General features: G+C 39.9%; 1 protein-coding gene across 3 annotated transcripts in view; it reads left to right on the plus strand.

The window, feature by feature from the left end:
- Positions 1 to 17,411, plus strand: part of CDKL5 (cyclin dependent kinase like 5) — a 137,032-nt gene that overhangs the window by 50,285 nt on the left and 69,336 nt on the right. The window lies entirely within an intron of this gene.

Below are 17,411 nucleotides of genomic sequence, written 5' to 3' on the forward strand. Positions count from 1 at the left end.
CTGGAGTTCCCTGGCACTCCGGGTGACCCGATGCCAGCAGGCTCGCCCCGCTTCGCTGCTGCCCCGATGCCGGTGGCTTTCCCTTCCCCGCGGGGCCACTTCCCTGAATTCCGGCGGCTTTTCCCCCCCAACGCGGGGGACGCCCCGATGCCGACGGGCCCGCCCTGCGGGACCACCTCCCCGATGCCGGCGGCTTTGCCCCCCTGCCCGGGCTGCACCACCGCTCTTTCCCTCCCCCATGCAGCCACTGCCCCAATGCCACCGGGCTTGCCCCGGCTCGGCGCGGGCCTGATGCCACCGCCAGGCGGGCTCTGCTCGGCTGGGGACTGTTGCGGGCTCGCACTTCCGGGGTGGCAAATGTCGCAACTTTGTGCATCAGATAAGGCGCACCGGACTATAAGACGCACTTCCGGGTTCGGGGAAAAATTTTAGTCAAAAGGAGGGTGCGCCTTATAGTTGTGAAATTACTGTACTTCATACCTTTTTATAGAAAAAAATTAGGACAGTGCAGAGGGCTTGTGTTCCTATGGTGGCTTTTAGCATGTACACAGAGGGGCTGCTGCACATGCTGTATGGTTCTGTCTGGTGTGTTTTACACTGTTGTGCTGACTTAAAGGTAAAAAAGAATATTGAATTTAAGATCCCATCGCAGGGTGAAGCCTTGTTGAGCTTGGGGATGTATAGCAGTCAATAGAGTGACTTAGGTAAATTGGGTCTTTTTAGATAATTATGGTGTGAAAATTCAGGGTGAGTAGTTTGAGAACACCAGGGTAGTGATGATACAGTTTGTACTAGGCAGCTCTATTCTTTGTGGTAATAACCTCACCCAGACCCAAGAAGTTTCTAGGATTCCCTGCATTGCTGAGTGAAATTTAAGCTATGCATGTCTATTCATGCTCATGCAAAAGAGTTCAGTGCTCTAAAAGTATGATATATTGGCTGGATAATTTGTTGTCCATGTTCCTATGAGAGTACCTTGCAGCACACCAGATAACTAGAAAGGAAAGACTTTTCTTTAGCAGAAAGTGTTCCAACAACCTGTGTAAACCTGTGTAAGGCTGCTGCCTTCCTTGAGAGCATCTAAATTTTTTGGTAGTTGCACCATTTTTTTTCCTACAGTTTCATCTTAATGGAAACAGCTGTGCTAAAGGTTTAAAACAAAGTGGTATTTCTTTAAGCTTCTAGCAAGTGAGTTTACCAAGACCTAAGGTTTCCAGTTTTTGGAAATGTAAAGAAAAGGTGAGGCATGTTGCTGTGTTCATCTAACTGATTTATGAGTCTCGCTTAAAACAAACTGCACCAAACCTTTGAGAACAGATGAGTTTAGGAGCTATCTATTTTACAAAAAAAAAGTGACTGTCTAAATGCTAAATGTTGGCCTTTCCTACTTGTATAGGAAAATAAAGATTAAAAACCCTTGAATACAGTCTTAACAGACTTATCTGGAAATTCAAGGATGTATGGGTTGGGTTTTTTTGTTTGCATTTTTTGGGGGTTTCTTAGGGTGTTTTTTTTACTGTTTTACTACTGGTGGGCATACTTTTGAATATAGAAGTATTTATATTAATGTTTATAAATAGTAGTAATATGCCAGGATCAAATTCCCAGCTATTTTAAATCAATATATCTCCACTGTATTTTTCAGAGGGTAAATTTTGTGTGAAATGAGGAGCCAGCCCTAATTGCAACAATTTTCCAACATATAATCCACTAGTGCTTCAGTAAATATGTAGCTTTTTACCTCAGTGCATTTCATTGGCATGTGTATATAGATTTAAGTAGGAGAGAATGGCATAAGGAACAAATACCTTGTCATTATTGTATGTGTTTTTCCTTTGCTATGGGAACATTACCAGAAAAGCTAAAGTAGCTCCTCTAGAATGACTATGTTTACATTATTATACAGCCTGTTTTTATCTCAAATTCTTCATTGCTAATTGTGGTTTGTGCATAAAGATTACTTGTTTATCTGAGAGTGTTTTTCTGATGCTAAGCTAATACAAATAATGTTGAAAAAAAGCAGAGATGATGTTCTGAAAAGCTTTTCCAATTTTTTTCATTTAATCAGAGGATGTTTCCTAAGGAAATGCACTGAAGTGCATTGTGTTTGATAATACTAGAAATACATTTGATAGTTACAGACTGTTAAAAAAGGCTGTATTAGCTTATTTGGATTTTGGCTATTTTCTGAAAAGCAAAACCACTTGAACAGTTTGGCAGTGTCAGAGATCATGGCTGAAGAAAATAATCTTTGCTAATGTTTAAGACTTGTCAAATGTTTGCCTTTTAAATAAAACCAGTATCCCTTTTACTTTACAAAGTGGTCTTGCTGCTTCATGCAGAGTTGTTGGGCAATAATATGATAGGAAGATGCTGTGGTAAAGCCATAGGTCTCCAAAGATGGGCACATGGAGAAAGAAGCCTAAAGAAAAAAATTAAACCAAAAGCTAGTGTGAAAAGGAAATATTACACTGTGAGATAATGAACTGTGTTTATAGGAGGAACACTGACAATTACAGCTGCAAGTAGAGTTTGTAGAAATGAGGGGAGTACATCCTTAGATGCCTGAGATCAGTGGAGACTCTGTCTAGGTGGAGATGATGATGATGATACTGGAACAGGGGTTTTTTTTAGGATGAGGCAGAGGTGACCACACAACCAGGCTGGAGAGGAAGGCAAGGTCATAGGAACAGGCAGTGAAACCATGAGAAGCATTTGGACAAATGCTCTGATTCTTGGGGTGTCGTGCAGGACCAGGAGTGGGACTTTGATGATTCTTGTGGGTCCCTTCCAACTCAGGACATTCTATGATTCTATGCCTATATATATATATATATATATATGTATGTATATGTATATATACATTAATGGTGGCTTTTTAGGTTAGCCAGCTATGCAGAAAGGTGTGTGGTGATGCAGTTCTCTAAAAGCATAGTTGATTAAATTTCCTTGACTTCTTCTCTTGCAGTGTGTTGTGTGTTGCCAAAGGCCTTAAGCCAAAGGGAATCCAATTTAATGATTTGGAAGTTTGGTGGCAGTTGTTCTTATATGTTCAACATCTCCTGCCTAATGAGATTTTTTTGGCCTTTTATTTTCGAAATGTGTCTGGTTTTGGTGGTTATTAATAGTATGAGGCATTTTTAGACCTTTTTCTTTGTGATAAACACCACTCAACTCCCAATTAAAAACAAAAAGAAATGTTAGTTAGAATTATTTGACATTTCAGTGCATTGAAGAGTAATGAAGAATAATCTCTGGAACTGGTTTAATACTTCTAGGCAATGTCTTCTTAGCCTAATATTTAATTTTGTCTTGTTTGAACCTTCTGTAATACTCTTGCATTGTGTTCAGAGAAGTTGTTTATCTGCCTCAGAATACATGAAAGAAATATTTGCTGACCCCTTAAAGAAATGTACATTTTACTCATTAGAAAATACAGAGATTATGCATATGTAGCAGAATAATGAATTTTTTTTTTTTAGTATGTCAACCTTTTTCATATCTTTTTTTACTAGAACCTGTACGGACCAACAGGGTAATGGTTTTGAAAGTCCAGGGTTGTATTTCTATTGTTCCTCTCTTAATTCTTTCAGAGTCTTGAATTCCGCTGTCATGGTGGAGATGCTGGTTTGTGTAATACCCATAAGAAAGGCACGTGGGCTCTGTCAATTGTGATATAAAGCGCTGCTTCTTCATTGAGTATCAACTTCACTGTAATAAGGTTAAAAATGGAACAGATGATCTTACATCCCTTTAGATGCTGGAATCTGCAGTTGTGCAGCATACTGTGCAGACCAGTCTGTAAGAAGGGTTTTTTCATGATTTTCTTTTTTCAAAGTATTACAGGATTCTTTTAGAAGAAAACTCCTAATCATTTCTATTGTGAAGTGATTAGAAGAACTTCTTGCTACATCCCTAGATAAAGGCAAGGCCATGCAGGTTACGTAGCTTCAGATGCTGGCACAATAGGAAATGCTGCTCCTCTGATACAATGACCTGAGTTTGTCCTGCAGTCCAGGCAGCTGAACCTGGGTCACATCAGATGAACTCTGATGTGCATCACTAATTCCTTCATGTGCAGTGGTCATCTGTCAGGCATACACATCGTCTCTGGGGTTATCATCAGCCTTCACATTCCTGTTGGATCGTTGATCAGTGTCAAGCAATTGCCTTCTCTGTTTTCCCAAAATCTGATTGTCTCCATCATGCTGTATTACCTGTGGAACAAACGTTGGAGTACTCTGAGTCCTCTGTGAAAACTGGACTTCATTGGAAGGCTTCCCATAAAAAGGCTTTATCTATTTTGCTCTCTTCATAAGGTGCTTTGAACCAGGTGTTCCCCCTAATGTAAACTATGTTGTTCTGTCTCCTAACCCTTGTGCAAAAACTTTTGACTTTTGTCTTGAAAGCAAATTTTCTATTTGCTAGCTATTGGAAAGCAAATGTACGTGCATTCAGGCACCCCTCTCCTCTGTGAGAACCTCCTTGCCTTCTCAGGATATTTAACAGAAGATGAACTGTGTCTGTTGTGGCAGATCTCTGGTCATACAAACTATTCTACCACATTTTCTGTAACCCTGAAGAGTGGTTTCATCATCCAAGATGACAGGTAGTCCAGATAATTCATATTTCAAGAACTGTGCACTGATTTGTAGTTCCTCCTGGCCTTTTCTCAGCAATTTTATGTACCTGCACCATTTGCTTTCATAGAGCAAATAAGAACCTCATATTCATAGAAAACTTGAGTTTTCTCTAATGCTGTCATAAAAGCAGAATTCTGAATAACCGTGGTGGATGTTAGAATCCCTTTTCCTATTCTTGTGTCTGCTGGTATTATTAACACCTTTGCACTTTAAATCTGCTAACCCTTTTTATGTTGTTGAGTTCCTCTTTAGTGTCAAAATAAAAAGGTCAGTGTACTTGTTTATAAAAGCTGCAGGTATTTTCAGTGTGTTGTATTTTTTCGTGTACTTTCTTTAGATTTGGCTCTCAAGGTTCCTTAGCTCCCCAGCATGTGTTATGTCAAGTACTTAGATTGAAGAATACAGTCATTGCAGTTTAACTTTTATGGTATTAGCTTTTGTATTGAAATGGGTACAGCTCTTTTTTGTTTTACTTTAGGTGTGACTGATTTCACAGTAGTTCCTGTTTGGTTGATTGAGAAATTAAATTATGAGTAAATGAAAAATCTCAAAATGAGACCAGATTGCTGCCTGTGTTTTTTCCCACCATCCTCAATTTTTTTGCTAATATTTTCTAAAATGTAATTTAAAGCAATGTGCTAATTTTCTCAATTGGTCAAATTTGGTTTGGCTTTGAGGCAGGATTTTTGGTTTTGATTTTTGCCAGGGTAAAATCTGTGTGCAGCATACTGTTTTCTTTCAGTATGGCAGCTTACCTAAGGAAGATTATTCCATTAATGCTGTTGTTCCTTGGGCTGAAGCATCATAGCACTGGTAGTTTTTTGTGACAAAAATTGTGTGAAATACATACAACGAGTATGAGACTTTTTGACCTTCTGGATACTTAGTTTACCAGTAGTAAATGTTTGCATTAGTCAAAGTTGAGATCTGTCCTAAGTATTATGTGAGGATAATAGAGCTACTAGGCAAGTGGTAGTGCTGAAAATCATAGTAACTCTTTAATTACCACTTGCTTTAACTTCACTATAAGGCAGTGAATAACCTTTTGAATTCCTTACAGAATTCTGGTGTGAAATGTTAGCTGTAGAGTATTTATTTCATGGACTTCCAAACTCTACTTCCATGGTATTTGCTTGAGTGCAGCAGTGAGACGCAAGCTTGATTAGTGGTGATTCACTTCAGGTATTGCTTTCTATACATGTAAGAGACATACAATAAACATCTATAATTGCTTCCTATGCAGGGCAGATGTAAATGTGTTATTGACAATTTATAAAGCTTTCATTTTTCATTGATGCATTGTGACACTGTCTTAACCTGAACCTCTTCCATAGTCCTCTCAGTCCCCTGTGGCAGGGGGAAACAGACAATCAGATGGCATTATATTAATGTGTTTTAAATATGATTGAAATCAATAAAGTGCTGATTTGCATTCAACTAAGTGGAAGATTCCTGTGTGTACTGTTAGTGCTTCAAAGATCAGATAGCTGTGCAATATGGAGCATAGAAACTGAACTTACTGAGTTCTCACAGCTTGAGCAGACCACCACTAATTCAGTCCCCCATCACACCCCCAAAGTGGGCTATAATATTCTCTGTATCACAGTACTGCTTCCTTTTATTTCTTTTCCTCAAAATCTTGTTCCCAAGTCTCTTTCATTCTTCAATTATTTTTAAAGAGTTTTTTCATAATACATTTCTTAATAAAAACTGTTAAAGCACTGATTTTGAGTAAACTATCAGACTTAAAAATTACTTACCCGCACTACAGGAAAAGATCTCTGGTGTTTTCCTAATTTCCTCAAAGCCTGAGTCCTGGGATTAACTGAAGTAAACACTTGTGTTCACACTTGTAAGGCTATGTAGGATGAGGGGATGAAGTAAGGTAGTCCCAGATCTTTTTTTCATTGCTTTTATTGTTTTGTGTCTGTTATTTCTGCTATACATTGCTAAGATATGCTCTGTTTCAAGGTTTTATTTAATTTGATTTTATATAAACCCTTGCTATCATTATCAGGCACATACAATGATTTCTGTAAGAGGACTTGGCCAGAGTTCAACAAAGTGGGCATGAGTGCATTTTTAAATGCAGTAAGTTACTGGAGGCAATGGTAAGAGAGGTTTGGGTTGGATATTAGTAAAAGGTTCTTCACCCAGAGGGTGGTTGGGCACTGGAGCAGGTCTCCAGGGGAGTGGTCATGGCACCAAGCCTGACAGAGTTCCAGAGGTGTTTGGACAGTGCTCTCAGGAACCTGGTGTGATTCCTGGGGTGTCCTGTGCATGGCCAGGAGCTGGATTTGAGCATCCTTGTGGGTCCTTTCCAGCTAAGGATATTCTATGATTTTATTGAAGTTTTTCATTAATAACATAAGTCATTTTGTAGCCATATCAATGAAATGATGCTGCTTTGATGTCTGCAGTTGTACTGTGTTGTTTCCCTTTGAGTCTTTTCTGACAATCCAGACTGGTTCAAAGTTTCCTTGTAGGATACTCCATTCCCTTACCTCCTTTTTTGTGCTTGTCATGTTATGAACACTGCTCAGATATGGATGGTATTCAGTAATAAAAATTCTCATTCCATCCCTCCTTTGCTCCTGACAGCTAATATTTGAAAATGGAAGGTGCAGGACAAAGATAAGAGACAGCCTTCTGAGTGGAGAAATTAACTTGCTGTGGAAGGGGATACTAAGAATTTTTTTTTTCGGATGTGTTCAGTTTAAAGCAGTGTACATTTTGAGGGTGTTTGCTCTCAGTACCACAAATTAGGATGGCTTAAGCTGGCTTGTCCATTACAACATTTCATGCAGTACAAAGCTGGGGTGCAGAGACACTTGATGCTGCAGAAGATCTTCAAAACAAGAAGGGTGAGGGAGACGAACGGGGGATCACCCTTGTCCTTCAAAAATGCAGGTAGCTGAAAGAAGCATAGAAACCTAGTTAAAAATAACAAGAGTGATTCATCTTGCTTTGGAAGGATATGTAAAATGTATTGCTGATGGTTTTCAATTTAAATTAAGTCAAAGATAAGCAATTTGTTGCAGTCATGGTATCTCAGATCAGTATTTCTTTTAGTCAGACAGTTTCTTACAGTTGGTCCCACTAATGGCTCTGGATAAACCAGACATCTTTTGCCCTTTTTCTTTTGTTTCTTAAAAAAACTGTATGTATTTTTGATAGTATTTTACACAATCTTTTATGTGAATTCTTGCTGTGGGTACTGGTGTTGCTAAGTGAAAGGTTACTGCTTATGCTGCAAGTAAATGCTTTGCTTGGATTATTGCCAGTAAATAAACAAACCCCCTAGTAGCTGCTGCAAACTCCATCTGCAAAGGGATTATATATCATTACACTTGTAATAATACAGGAATCATATTCAGACCTGCAGCAGTGTGTTCTGTGGCTACCCTTAATGTCTCTTAATTGCAAACAGCTTGTAGAGCTGTATCTCATTTTAAGGTCCTTGTAAGTGAAATCTTGTTTTTAAGTGCGGATGTGATGAGCACCCAAAGCAAGACTATCCATACAAATTATTTTTTCTTGTAAAGAGTTGAAAATGTTATGCTGAAAATTAAAGTTTAGGGACATGACTACAATATTTCTTAGAAGCATTAGCAGAAGAAACTGAAATAGATGAGATTTAAAGACTTGATGTAGGGTCTTGGATCATTAGGAAAGTAGCAGTGCAAGCGAGGGAATTTATAGTTAATGCAAATTAATATATGGGAGAGGGAACAGCATATGGCTAATTATAGGACTACATCTGTAGTAGTATGAACTTGGTTGAATATTGGATTACAATCTGGTCTTGTCATCAAATTGAAAATTACTGTGTAGCATAATTGATGCAAACAAAATGGTATTTCTAAATTTTAGGCTAATTGTTTTCTTGCAAGGGATTCTTGTGGAGTTTTTAAACTTTTCTAAGACACTTGAGAAGCTCTAAGAGCACTAGGTTAGTCATTGGTTCATGGACACTGTGTGTTTAAACAAAGGCCACTAAGAGCACAACTCTGTGTTTCAGGAGATCATTCATGTAGATTATTAAATGTACCATGGTAAAAATGGGTCTGGATCATCTGTCTGTCTTTCAGAATTATTTGTAGCAACCAAGTTGATCTAAAATTTAAATACGCAAAAGTGTACTGAATATTTCATTCACATTACCTTATTTTCTTAATTTTTTTGTGAATTTAAAGTCCTTTTTTTAAAAAAAACCTCAGGTGTCCTGGGAAATGAGCATTTCACAGTGTAGGTAGAACGTTGACAATAACAATGAGAAATTTCTGTCATTTCAATTTTTCTGAAAACTATAGGTTCTTTTTGGCACAATATTTTTTCATCAATATAAGATTACAGTGTGTTTTTAAACAGTAAGTTGTCCCTCTGAATGTCCTTGTTCAAGCAATTTATATTTCCTTAATTACTCACTTTTTCATGATTCCTAACTCATGGAATACCATCCAAAAATATAAAAAACTTTCTATTCTTTATGAATAAAAATTCTTGGAATTTTTAACTTCTTCTGCAGTATAGTGGTATTTACTTCTCATTCAAAGTCTAGATAACAATAAATAGGGAAAAAAGGAAAGTAGTTTCCTTTTCTACCATTACAGCTGTTAACATTTGTACAAATCTGTAAATTCTTGTACAAAGGTCCTAATAATTGCACTTATAATGTGTGGTTTGATCACAGCTAAATGCCTAAGTAAGGGACTGGACAAACCTGACATCAGAATGTGATGATCAAGAAATTTTGGATGCAGTGGGAAGGCAGGCTGAGCTGTTGTGTAGAGGCCACTTTTCTAAGACTGCTTTGTGCTCTTTTTTCAATCAATAGCAGTTGTTAAATGTTTGCACAGAACTGGAGTCATTCTTTATGGTATATATGCCTCATACATGCATTGTAATTCTGAAACTCTTCAAAACACATACTTCTTTTTGCTTTATGTAGCTTTACCTGGACAATAAAACTTAATGATCTGCTGCTTGCTTTTTTCAAAAATGCTCCAACTGCATGCTAACCTCTCCTTTTCTAAAGTATATGTATTTAAGATAAAAACTAAAACATTGTCTAAATTTATAAAGTACAGTAAATTCACGAATACAAGCCGCACTGACTATAAGCCGGATCTCTGGGTGTTGGCAAATATTTTGGTTTTTGTCCATAGATAAGCCGCACCCGAATATAAGCCGCTCTGTCGTTCACAGCGAGGACCCGCGTGCAATTAGTAACAGAACGGCGGCAGGGCGGGGTTTACTGGCTGAGCTAAGGCTGTGCAGGCTCGGCCCGCTAGGGGCTGCTGACGGGACCAGGTGGCCCAGCCCGGTGCTGCCGCTCGGGGCCGGCCGCCGCTGCCACTGGGCTCGGTCACCCCGGGTCGGCGCTGCCCCGCGGTGGCAGGCAGGGACGGAGCTTCCCCCGCTCCTACGGCAGCGGCGGCGGGCGGGGACGGAGCTTTCCCGCGCCCGTGGCGCCAGCGGCGGGCGCGGACAAAGCACCCCGCCTCCTCCCCGAGCCGCGGTAATGGCGGCGCGCACTTCCCGCCCCCCCCCGGGCCACGGCAATGGCGGCGTGGGGCTCCCGCCGGCTCCCCGAGCTGCGGCAATGGCGGCGCGCACTTCCCGCCCCCCCCCCGGGCCGCGGCAATGGCTGCGCAGGGCTCCCGTCGGCTCCCGGAGCCGCGGCAATGGCGGCGCCCCCCCCCCGTCGGCTCCCTGGGCCGCGGCAATGGCGGCGCGGCCCCCCCGAGCCGCGGCAATGGCGGCGCCCCCCCGTCGGCTCCCCGAGCCGCGGCAATGGCGGCGCGGCCCCCCCGCGTCCTCCCCGGGCCGCGGCAATGGCGGCGCCCCCCCCCCCGTCGGCTCCCCGGGCCGCGGCAATGGCGGCGCCCCCCCCCCCCCTCCTCCCCTGGGCTGCAGCAGAGGAGGGAAGAAGAGAGCTCTCCCGCCTCTCTCCCCGCCCCCCGTGCTGCCTGCAGGGAGCCAGGGCAACACGGTAACACTGTAACAATTGCGAAATGCCGGCTTTTACTGGCCGGTGCTTGGCTCGGCACTCTGGCTGGCACGTCTGGGGTTGTAAATGTCAGAAAATTATTAATATATTAGCCGCACCCGACTATTAGCCGCACTTCCGGGTTTCCACCAAAATTTTTGTCAAATTGCTGCGGCTTGTATTCGTGAAATTACTGTATTTGCATTTTTACTATCCCTGATTAATTTTAGCTTAAATTGCTAAATTTGACCAATCTTTGTGTGAGCTCCTTTTAAGTCTAACACCATAGAACGTTATGGTTTTACTTTGCCCATTATGAAAAATCACACATTTCATGCAATTTTATTTTCACTTTTTCAGATGTGTAGGAAAGTGAGAATTTGTTTATGAACAAAACAGGCAACTCTTTTTTGGAAATAGAGGCCAACATTGCTCTCCAACTTTATAGTCGCTTGCACCTTAGAAAGTTTGATAAGGCTCCTTAAAAACTTTGATCTGTTTCTACTTCTGTGTGAAGACTACAGTAATTTCACGATTATAAGCTGCACCATTTTGACTAAAATTTTGGTTCAAACCCAAAGTGCCGCTTATAATCAGGTGCGGCTTATACACGGACAAAGAACGAAAAGTTGCTGTTTTAGTTTGGACGACAGGTGTCTGCTGGGAAAGGCAGGAACTTCTCTTTGAAATGGAGAATGTAAACCCCCTCCCTCCAAATTATTATAATTTTGAAATCAAGGGGCTCTCAGGCAAACATATGGGAATTAGGAATAACAGTTCTTTTCTAGGGAAATTAAAATAGAAATGCAGTACTACAAAGAAACAAACCCCAAACCCTGACAAAGTCGGAGTACAACCTGACACCCCGTCAGGCAGGGTGTTGGTAGCAGTCCCATTCCATGGTGGCTGCATCCTCCTGCAGTGACAGATGTGATTCAGTTGGAGCAGTGCTCCTGCAGAAGGTGCAGTTTCCCTCTGGAGGTCCAGTGGTGATGTGGAGAAATCTGGTTTTCCTCTGGAGTCCAGTGGAAAAAGGGGCTACTTTAGTGTCCCAAAACCTCTGTTTTTATCTTGGTAAGAAATGTTGGGCACTTCCCCCTGGCTGGAGCAACTTCCAATGGGATGCAGTAATTTTATCAGTCCCACAGTGGGACTCAATGGCCATTAGCAGAAAATGACTCCCTGGAGGAAGGATGGGTTGTGAAAAGATAAAGAACAATGCCCTGCCTGGTTTCAATGGATTGCCCATTAGCAGAATATCTCCCACGGAGATAAGGATCACTGCCCCTACCCTCAACAGATGGTGATAGCATAGATACCTTTTATCACACTCTGTATTGCAATGTGCAGCTTAAAATCGTGAAATTACTGTAATTTCCATACAGTACTGGGTGTAGAAAGATTAGTGTAATGAAGCTCAGTCTTGCATAAAGGAAGGGTGAATATTTGCAGGTCTTGAAGTGAAATGATTGCACTCATGAATGCCCATTTCTTCATGGTTTCATTCACTTGTACCCTCATACCCACATGCTTAGAAGTATAAAGGGACGAGTGTGTGCTCATGAGAGGTGTCTGATTCAGGCAGTATCTCCAGGGTGCAGAATGAAGGATGAGGGTAAGGAGCTTTCAAGTCTCTCCTTCATCTCTGATGTTCCTCTGGGTGGTAATAACAAACTAGTTCTCACATCTTCTATTTATATATTAGGTTCAGGTGTTGTCTGTTATAATGAGGTGGTCCTTCAACTTCTGTTTTCTGCTTTTCCTTGTTTGGAGTTTGTGTTTGAAAAGTATGTTAATAATCTGTTTCCTTGGTGGACTAAAACAAGATAGGCTCACATATAATGAGCTGCAATCTTGTGGCCATTCTCCCGTTGGGGGATGCATGGTCTGCATGTGAATCAGCTGTGCTGCAACCTTCTGGGTTTAGCATAATGCTTTACTCAATTTTACTTTTGAAGCACCATCCCATGAACAATATTCTGGATTATCAGCACTGTTTCTTCTTGAAACCCTGTGCAGTTTCTTCTCATGCTCGTGCATGCTTGTGTATGCACTCTCTCAGTGCTTCCTCCAATATTCTATTCATACTAACCCTGATGTGTTACACACTCCTGCTGCAGAAATAAGATGCCTATGTTCTCTGAAAGGGTGCTTGTTGTGTTTCCAGTTCTTGGCATAGAAGTGTGCTGTCTTATTAAACAGCTCTCCTAATCTTTCAGTCCAGAAAGAATCCCTGTAACATTGAGAACTCCTTCCTAAATGCATATTTTGAAGCATATTTTCATACAGTTCTAAGAACTGAAGATTAGCACAGATTCCAGTGTGCTGAAAATTATTTGCAAAATAGTTTACTTAGACGTTGGCTGAACAGAATTATCATAATTATTGATTTTCCTTTGGATTATATATGGGCTTTAAAAATAATGGTTTTGAGGTATGACAGAGGTAGATGATATTTATAAGTGTAATAATGTGCTGATGTGTGGAAAGATGAAATTCTGTTAAGACCTAAAAAACTTGACTGGTTACACTTACACCTACCTGTTCTTTTGACAGTATGCATCTTGACCAGGAGGCAAGCTATCTTCTTGAAATCAATTAACATTTCCAACAGAGATAGAGTAATGCCATGTTTATGCACAGAAATATGTTGCAGGCAATGCCATCTGCAAAGCAGAGCTGACTAGCTGCTGCTTCTACAGGATCAAGTTTTCTGTGACTGTTTGTGTGAAAAACTCATCCAAGTGGTGCCTACCATTTTTTTCCCCTCAAACCATCAACCAGTGAAAAGTGGTGTTAAGAAATATATACAAGATAGTATCTGATGGACTTGCACCCTGGGCACCGAACCTGTTCTGATTTTGCAAGTCCTTCCTGCTTCCACTGCTAGAAATCTTGTTATACTGCTAAGGCACTATTTGGGGAGCAAAAGAGAATCAGTGAGAGCTTCCCCAGTGACTTCTAGAAAGGTTGAACATAGGCCAAACAACATCCATCCCATGAACTCTAGAAGGTTTAAAAAAAAAGAAAGCGAGGGAGTGGCATTTCTCCTCAGAATCTCCAGAGTGTAGTGCCCCCTTCATCCATATTCCTCAGATAACATCAAAGGGAATGCAGAGTAGATGTCTAGATGATGCCAGGATCAGAGAAGCAAATCAAGGGTGATCAGCCTATCTGTAGTATTTCTTGGTTTCTGTTTAGTAGGGTTCCCAGTGAAATGGATAGTGTTTAGTTTGTATTGCTGAGGATGAGTTTCTGTTCCTTTACCAGCATCCTTCCAATACACATGTGCACACATACAGAGCTGTGCACAAGTGTGTATACACCCCCCCACACATTTGTTTAATTAATGAGTTACAGTATAGTGGTCTCTTCTGGGCAGTTTTACAAAATGCTACTAGCCCCTTCCTTCTGTTGCTTCTACAAAGATTTTTGTATGTACTTGTTAGCACACAGTTATGCTTTTCATTTTTATGGATGTAAGGAGAATTGAATACTTGTGTCTCAGTATAAAATATGAATGGCAATAAATCTGTTGTTTTATCAAAGTATTTAGCAGGCATGTACAAGACTTTAACGAAAATATGAATAAAATTTTCACAGCCAAAGTCTTGTGATTATATTTTCTCAGCTTTCACTTGTCTCTTCATCTGAAGACTGTTTCAGGAACTTTCTGAAAATGTATCCTAAATATGTTTACGTGAAGGAAGAAAATCTTTTACCACTTCTGAGCTATTAAAAGAAAAATGAAAATGAAAGGTCTGTTTAGTTTTATAGGTCTGTATCTGCAGTAAACAATAAGACCCGGAATTTTTCAATGGAAGAACATGCCCTTCCTGAATAGATCTGGCTAGGAATCAAGTTATGAGGGCATATTTTATTCTTGCAAAGAACAAATATGTGGAAAGACAAAAGTAAATGAAAAATTAGGTACAGGGATCTCTTATCTGTGGGTTTGTTTGAGGTTTTTCTCTTGTTTTTTTTTACACTGGGATAGGTTAACAATTAACATTCTTCAAGGCCACCTTTTTATTTTTTGAGGAGGTGGTGATAATTGACTATTCAAACAGTACTACCTGAATGAAACCTGTGTGATAGGACTAATATTTTTTAACATGAAGATTTCAAATAAATTTTCAATTTATTAATTTGCTAGCTTTTTTATTTATTACTGTATGTCCAGAGCTATTGCTATATCATTTTATACTGCAATGTTGTGGAGTTTTTTTTAAAAAAAGAAATCACACCCAGAATCATGATATGATGAAACCAAGTCAGATTTAGCACATTCAGGCATGAATGCTAGTCAACAAACTGCTGTTAAAACTATTGTTTACTCCCTGTACCACCAGAAGGCTTGCTACTATATCAGTTCATAAAGGACAGAAGGCGCCCTTCCTCTGAGGAAGCTTTGTTTTCCATATTGCATCTAGTTTAGACCAAGTACTGCAATGAAGTTCCAAGCGTACTTGTACAGGTTTAGCTTTTGGATTTTTGTAGTATGTAATTTTAAATCAAATCTGAAGTAGGAATCATGTTATTAAACATTAATGAGAGATTTTGTTAAGTAAAAGGTTCAAAATCTTTACTCCACAAAGTATCATAAAACTTTTCCAACTGTTACTTCTTCTTTCACCTCTGTTTAAATGAATCTTTATAGTGCCTTGGAACTGAGAGAAATATGACTCTAGGAGATTAATATATGACATGCATTCTAAATCCATAATTTTCTTATGAAAACCTCTCAAATGTTTGAGCTCTTGCTCAAGGGTCTGATCTGAAGCATTCTTCTGGAAGCTTAACATAAGGAGAAACTACTTCTAATGGGGCCTTATTTACAAGTTATTTAAAGTTTTATTAATCTCAGGTAATACCTTTAATTGTACCAGAGAAAGGAAATGGAAAGCTCATAGCAGGGATATTTATAGCTTCATGAAGATCCTCACCAGTGAACATATACTTTATTCTCTAATATGCAGGTGGAAGAAGGATGAGCTTCAGAAATTCTGGTCTTGCTGCTAGCTATGCCAGATTGCTTTGTGGGATGTGAGAATTGACGCTGCAGTTACGTTGGCAATGGAGATGTTCTTACTTCAGTAGCACAGTTTGGAATACTTTGTGTTTCTAGCATGTTAATTGCAAATACAGTCCAGTGGACTGTGATGATCTTAAATGTAGCAATGCAACTCATGGAATAATGATCCAGGGAAAGTAATGTCCCTGAGGTACCTAGTCTTGATAAGATTTGGAAATGTACCTTAAAAACATGTGCATGCATATAAGTTTGTGCATGCAAAAATAAAACATACAGACAGAAGGGCTGCAGAGTTAAGTAACTTGGGTGGAATTAATCTCACCCACTGTTTCAGTGCTTAGGTCTTGCATAACCAATCTCCCTCGTTTATGTAAGTTGAGAGAGTCCAAAATCCGAAAAGCAACTCTTGCCATCTGGAAATCATTAAAATCAGTAACCTTCTGGCCAGATCTTCTCTCCCTCCCCTGCTTTTACTAACTGTGGGGAAAGCCTTGACAATTCACATTGAGTATCTAACTCCTAGCTGGCTAAAGCTGAAAGAAAGAGACTCTACCTTAGGAGGTGTTTGGCCTTTTATGTAGATTCATTGAGTCTTTTAAAACACAGAATATAATTGTTCACAGTTTAAATTTAGCCTTGGAGGTTGCTGTTTCTATTTTAAGCCTGGAGAAGGGCTTCAGTTTCTTTTGCATGTGCTGGTATTTCTAATGAAAGAATGCTACCTTTTCCCCTCAAATACTGCCTTGCTTATATATACACTGGGAAAAACTTACTTTTTTTTTCCCCCTCATAATTTTCTAGACTTCTCAAATACAAAATTCATCATGAAACACCATATGGATACCCACGCAGTTGTCACACAGCTGTCAACTTCTAGTATTTGAGGTGGCATAGCTGGTAACCTGTTGCCTTCATCCCCCGTGCATACCAGAACACTGTGGAATGAGACTCATCTGTGGTTTTAGTGGGTTTGCAGCTATTTCTGAATTCTCACTGTTCCTCTGCTTTCAGTTAAATTGGGTTCCACTAAAATTTTCATGTTCACAGATTCATTTATTTGTTATCCTGGTTTTAACACTAACTTCTGAGTCAAGATGCCTTACCCCAGTTCTTTTTTCCAATGTGTTTTCAGGCTGCATTTGTCTGCCTTCTTTTCCCAGTTTCTTTAGCCTGTGTATTCCCTGGCCCTTTGCTCTTCGTCTGCACTTTTTTATCCTCTCTCCCCACATCGTGTTTGTGATGATAAACTTGGTGAGATCACCCTTTTCCTTCTCCATTTTTCAAGAAGTATTTGTTTGTCATGCTTGGGCAAACTTTCACAGTGCACTTGAATTCTGTGTGGTTATCCTTTTTCTTTTGTCCTAGCTCAAAAGTACATGTGTTTTGTGTAAGATCTGAAAGTGCAATATGTTAGTCTTATTGGTAAGAGCAGTAGAAGAGGTTTTTTTAGTCTTCCCAGAACTTCTGTGATGTTTAGACTTTTTTTCTCCTTATTGAAATGTGAGGAAAAATATACTGATCTAGCCATGACTTTTTGGATGCTGAAGAAACTATCTGAAATAAGTCCAGAAAATCTCTTTCTCAATTTAGCTCCAAAGTTGAAATTTCATCTGCAGAAAATGTTATTTTTGTGACAACTTAGCTGCCATTTCTTATCTGTTAGTAGTAGCAGAAATCTTCCCTGGATGCAGATTTCTTTATTTCCACATGTATGGTTGGCTTCTCAAGTTAGCTAAATTAC

The sequence above is a fragment of the Catharus ustulatus genome, chromosome 2 (genome assembly GCF_009819885.2).
Source record: "Catharus ustulatus isolate bCatUst1 chromosome 2, bCatUst1.pri.v2, whole genome shotgun sequence".
Classification (NCBI taxonomy): domain Eukaryota; kingdom Metazoa; phylum Chordata; class Aves; order Passeriformes; family Turdidae; genus Catharus; species Catharus ustulatus.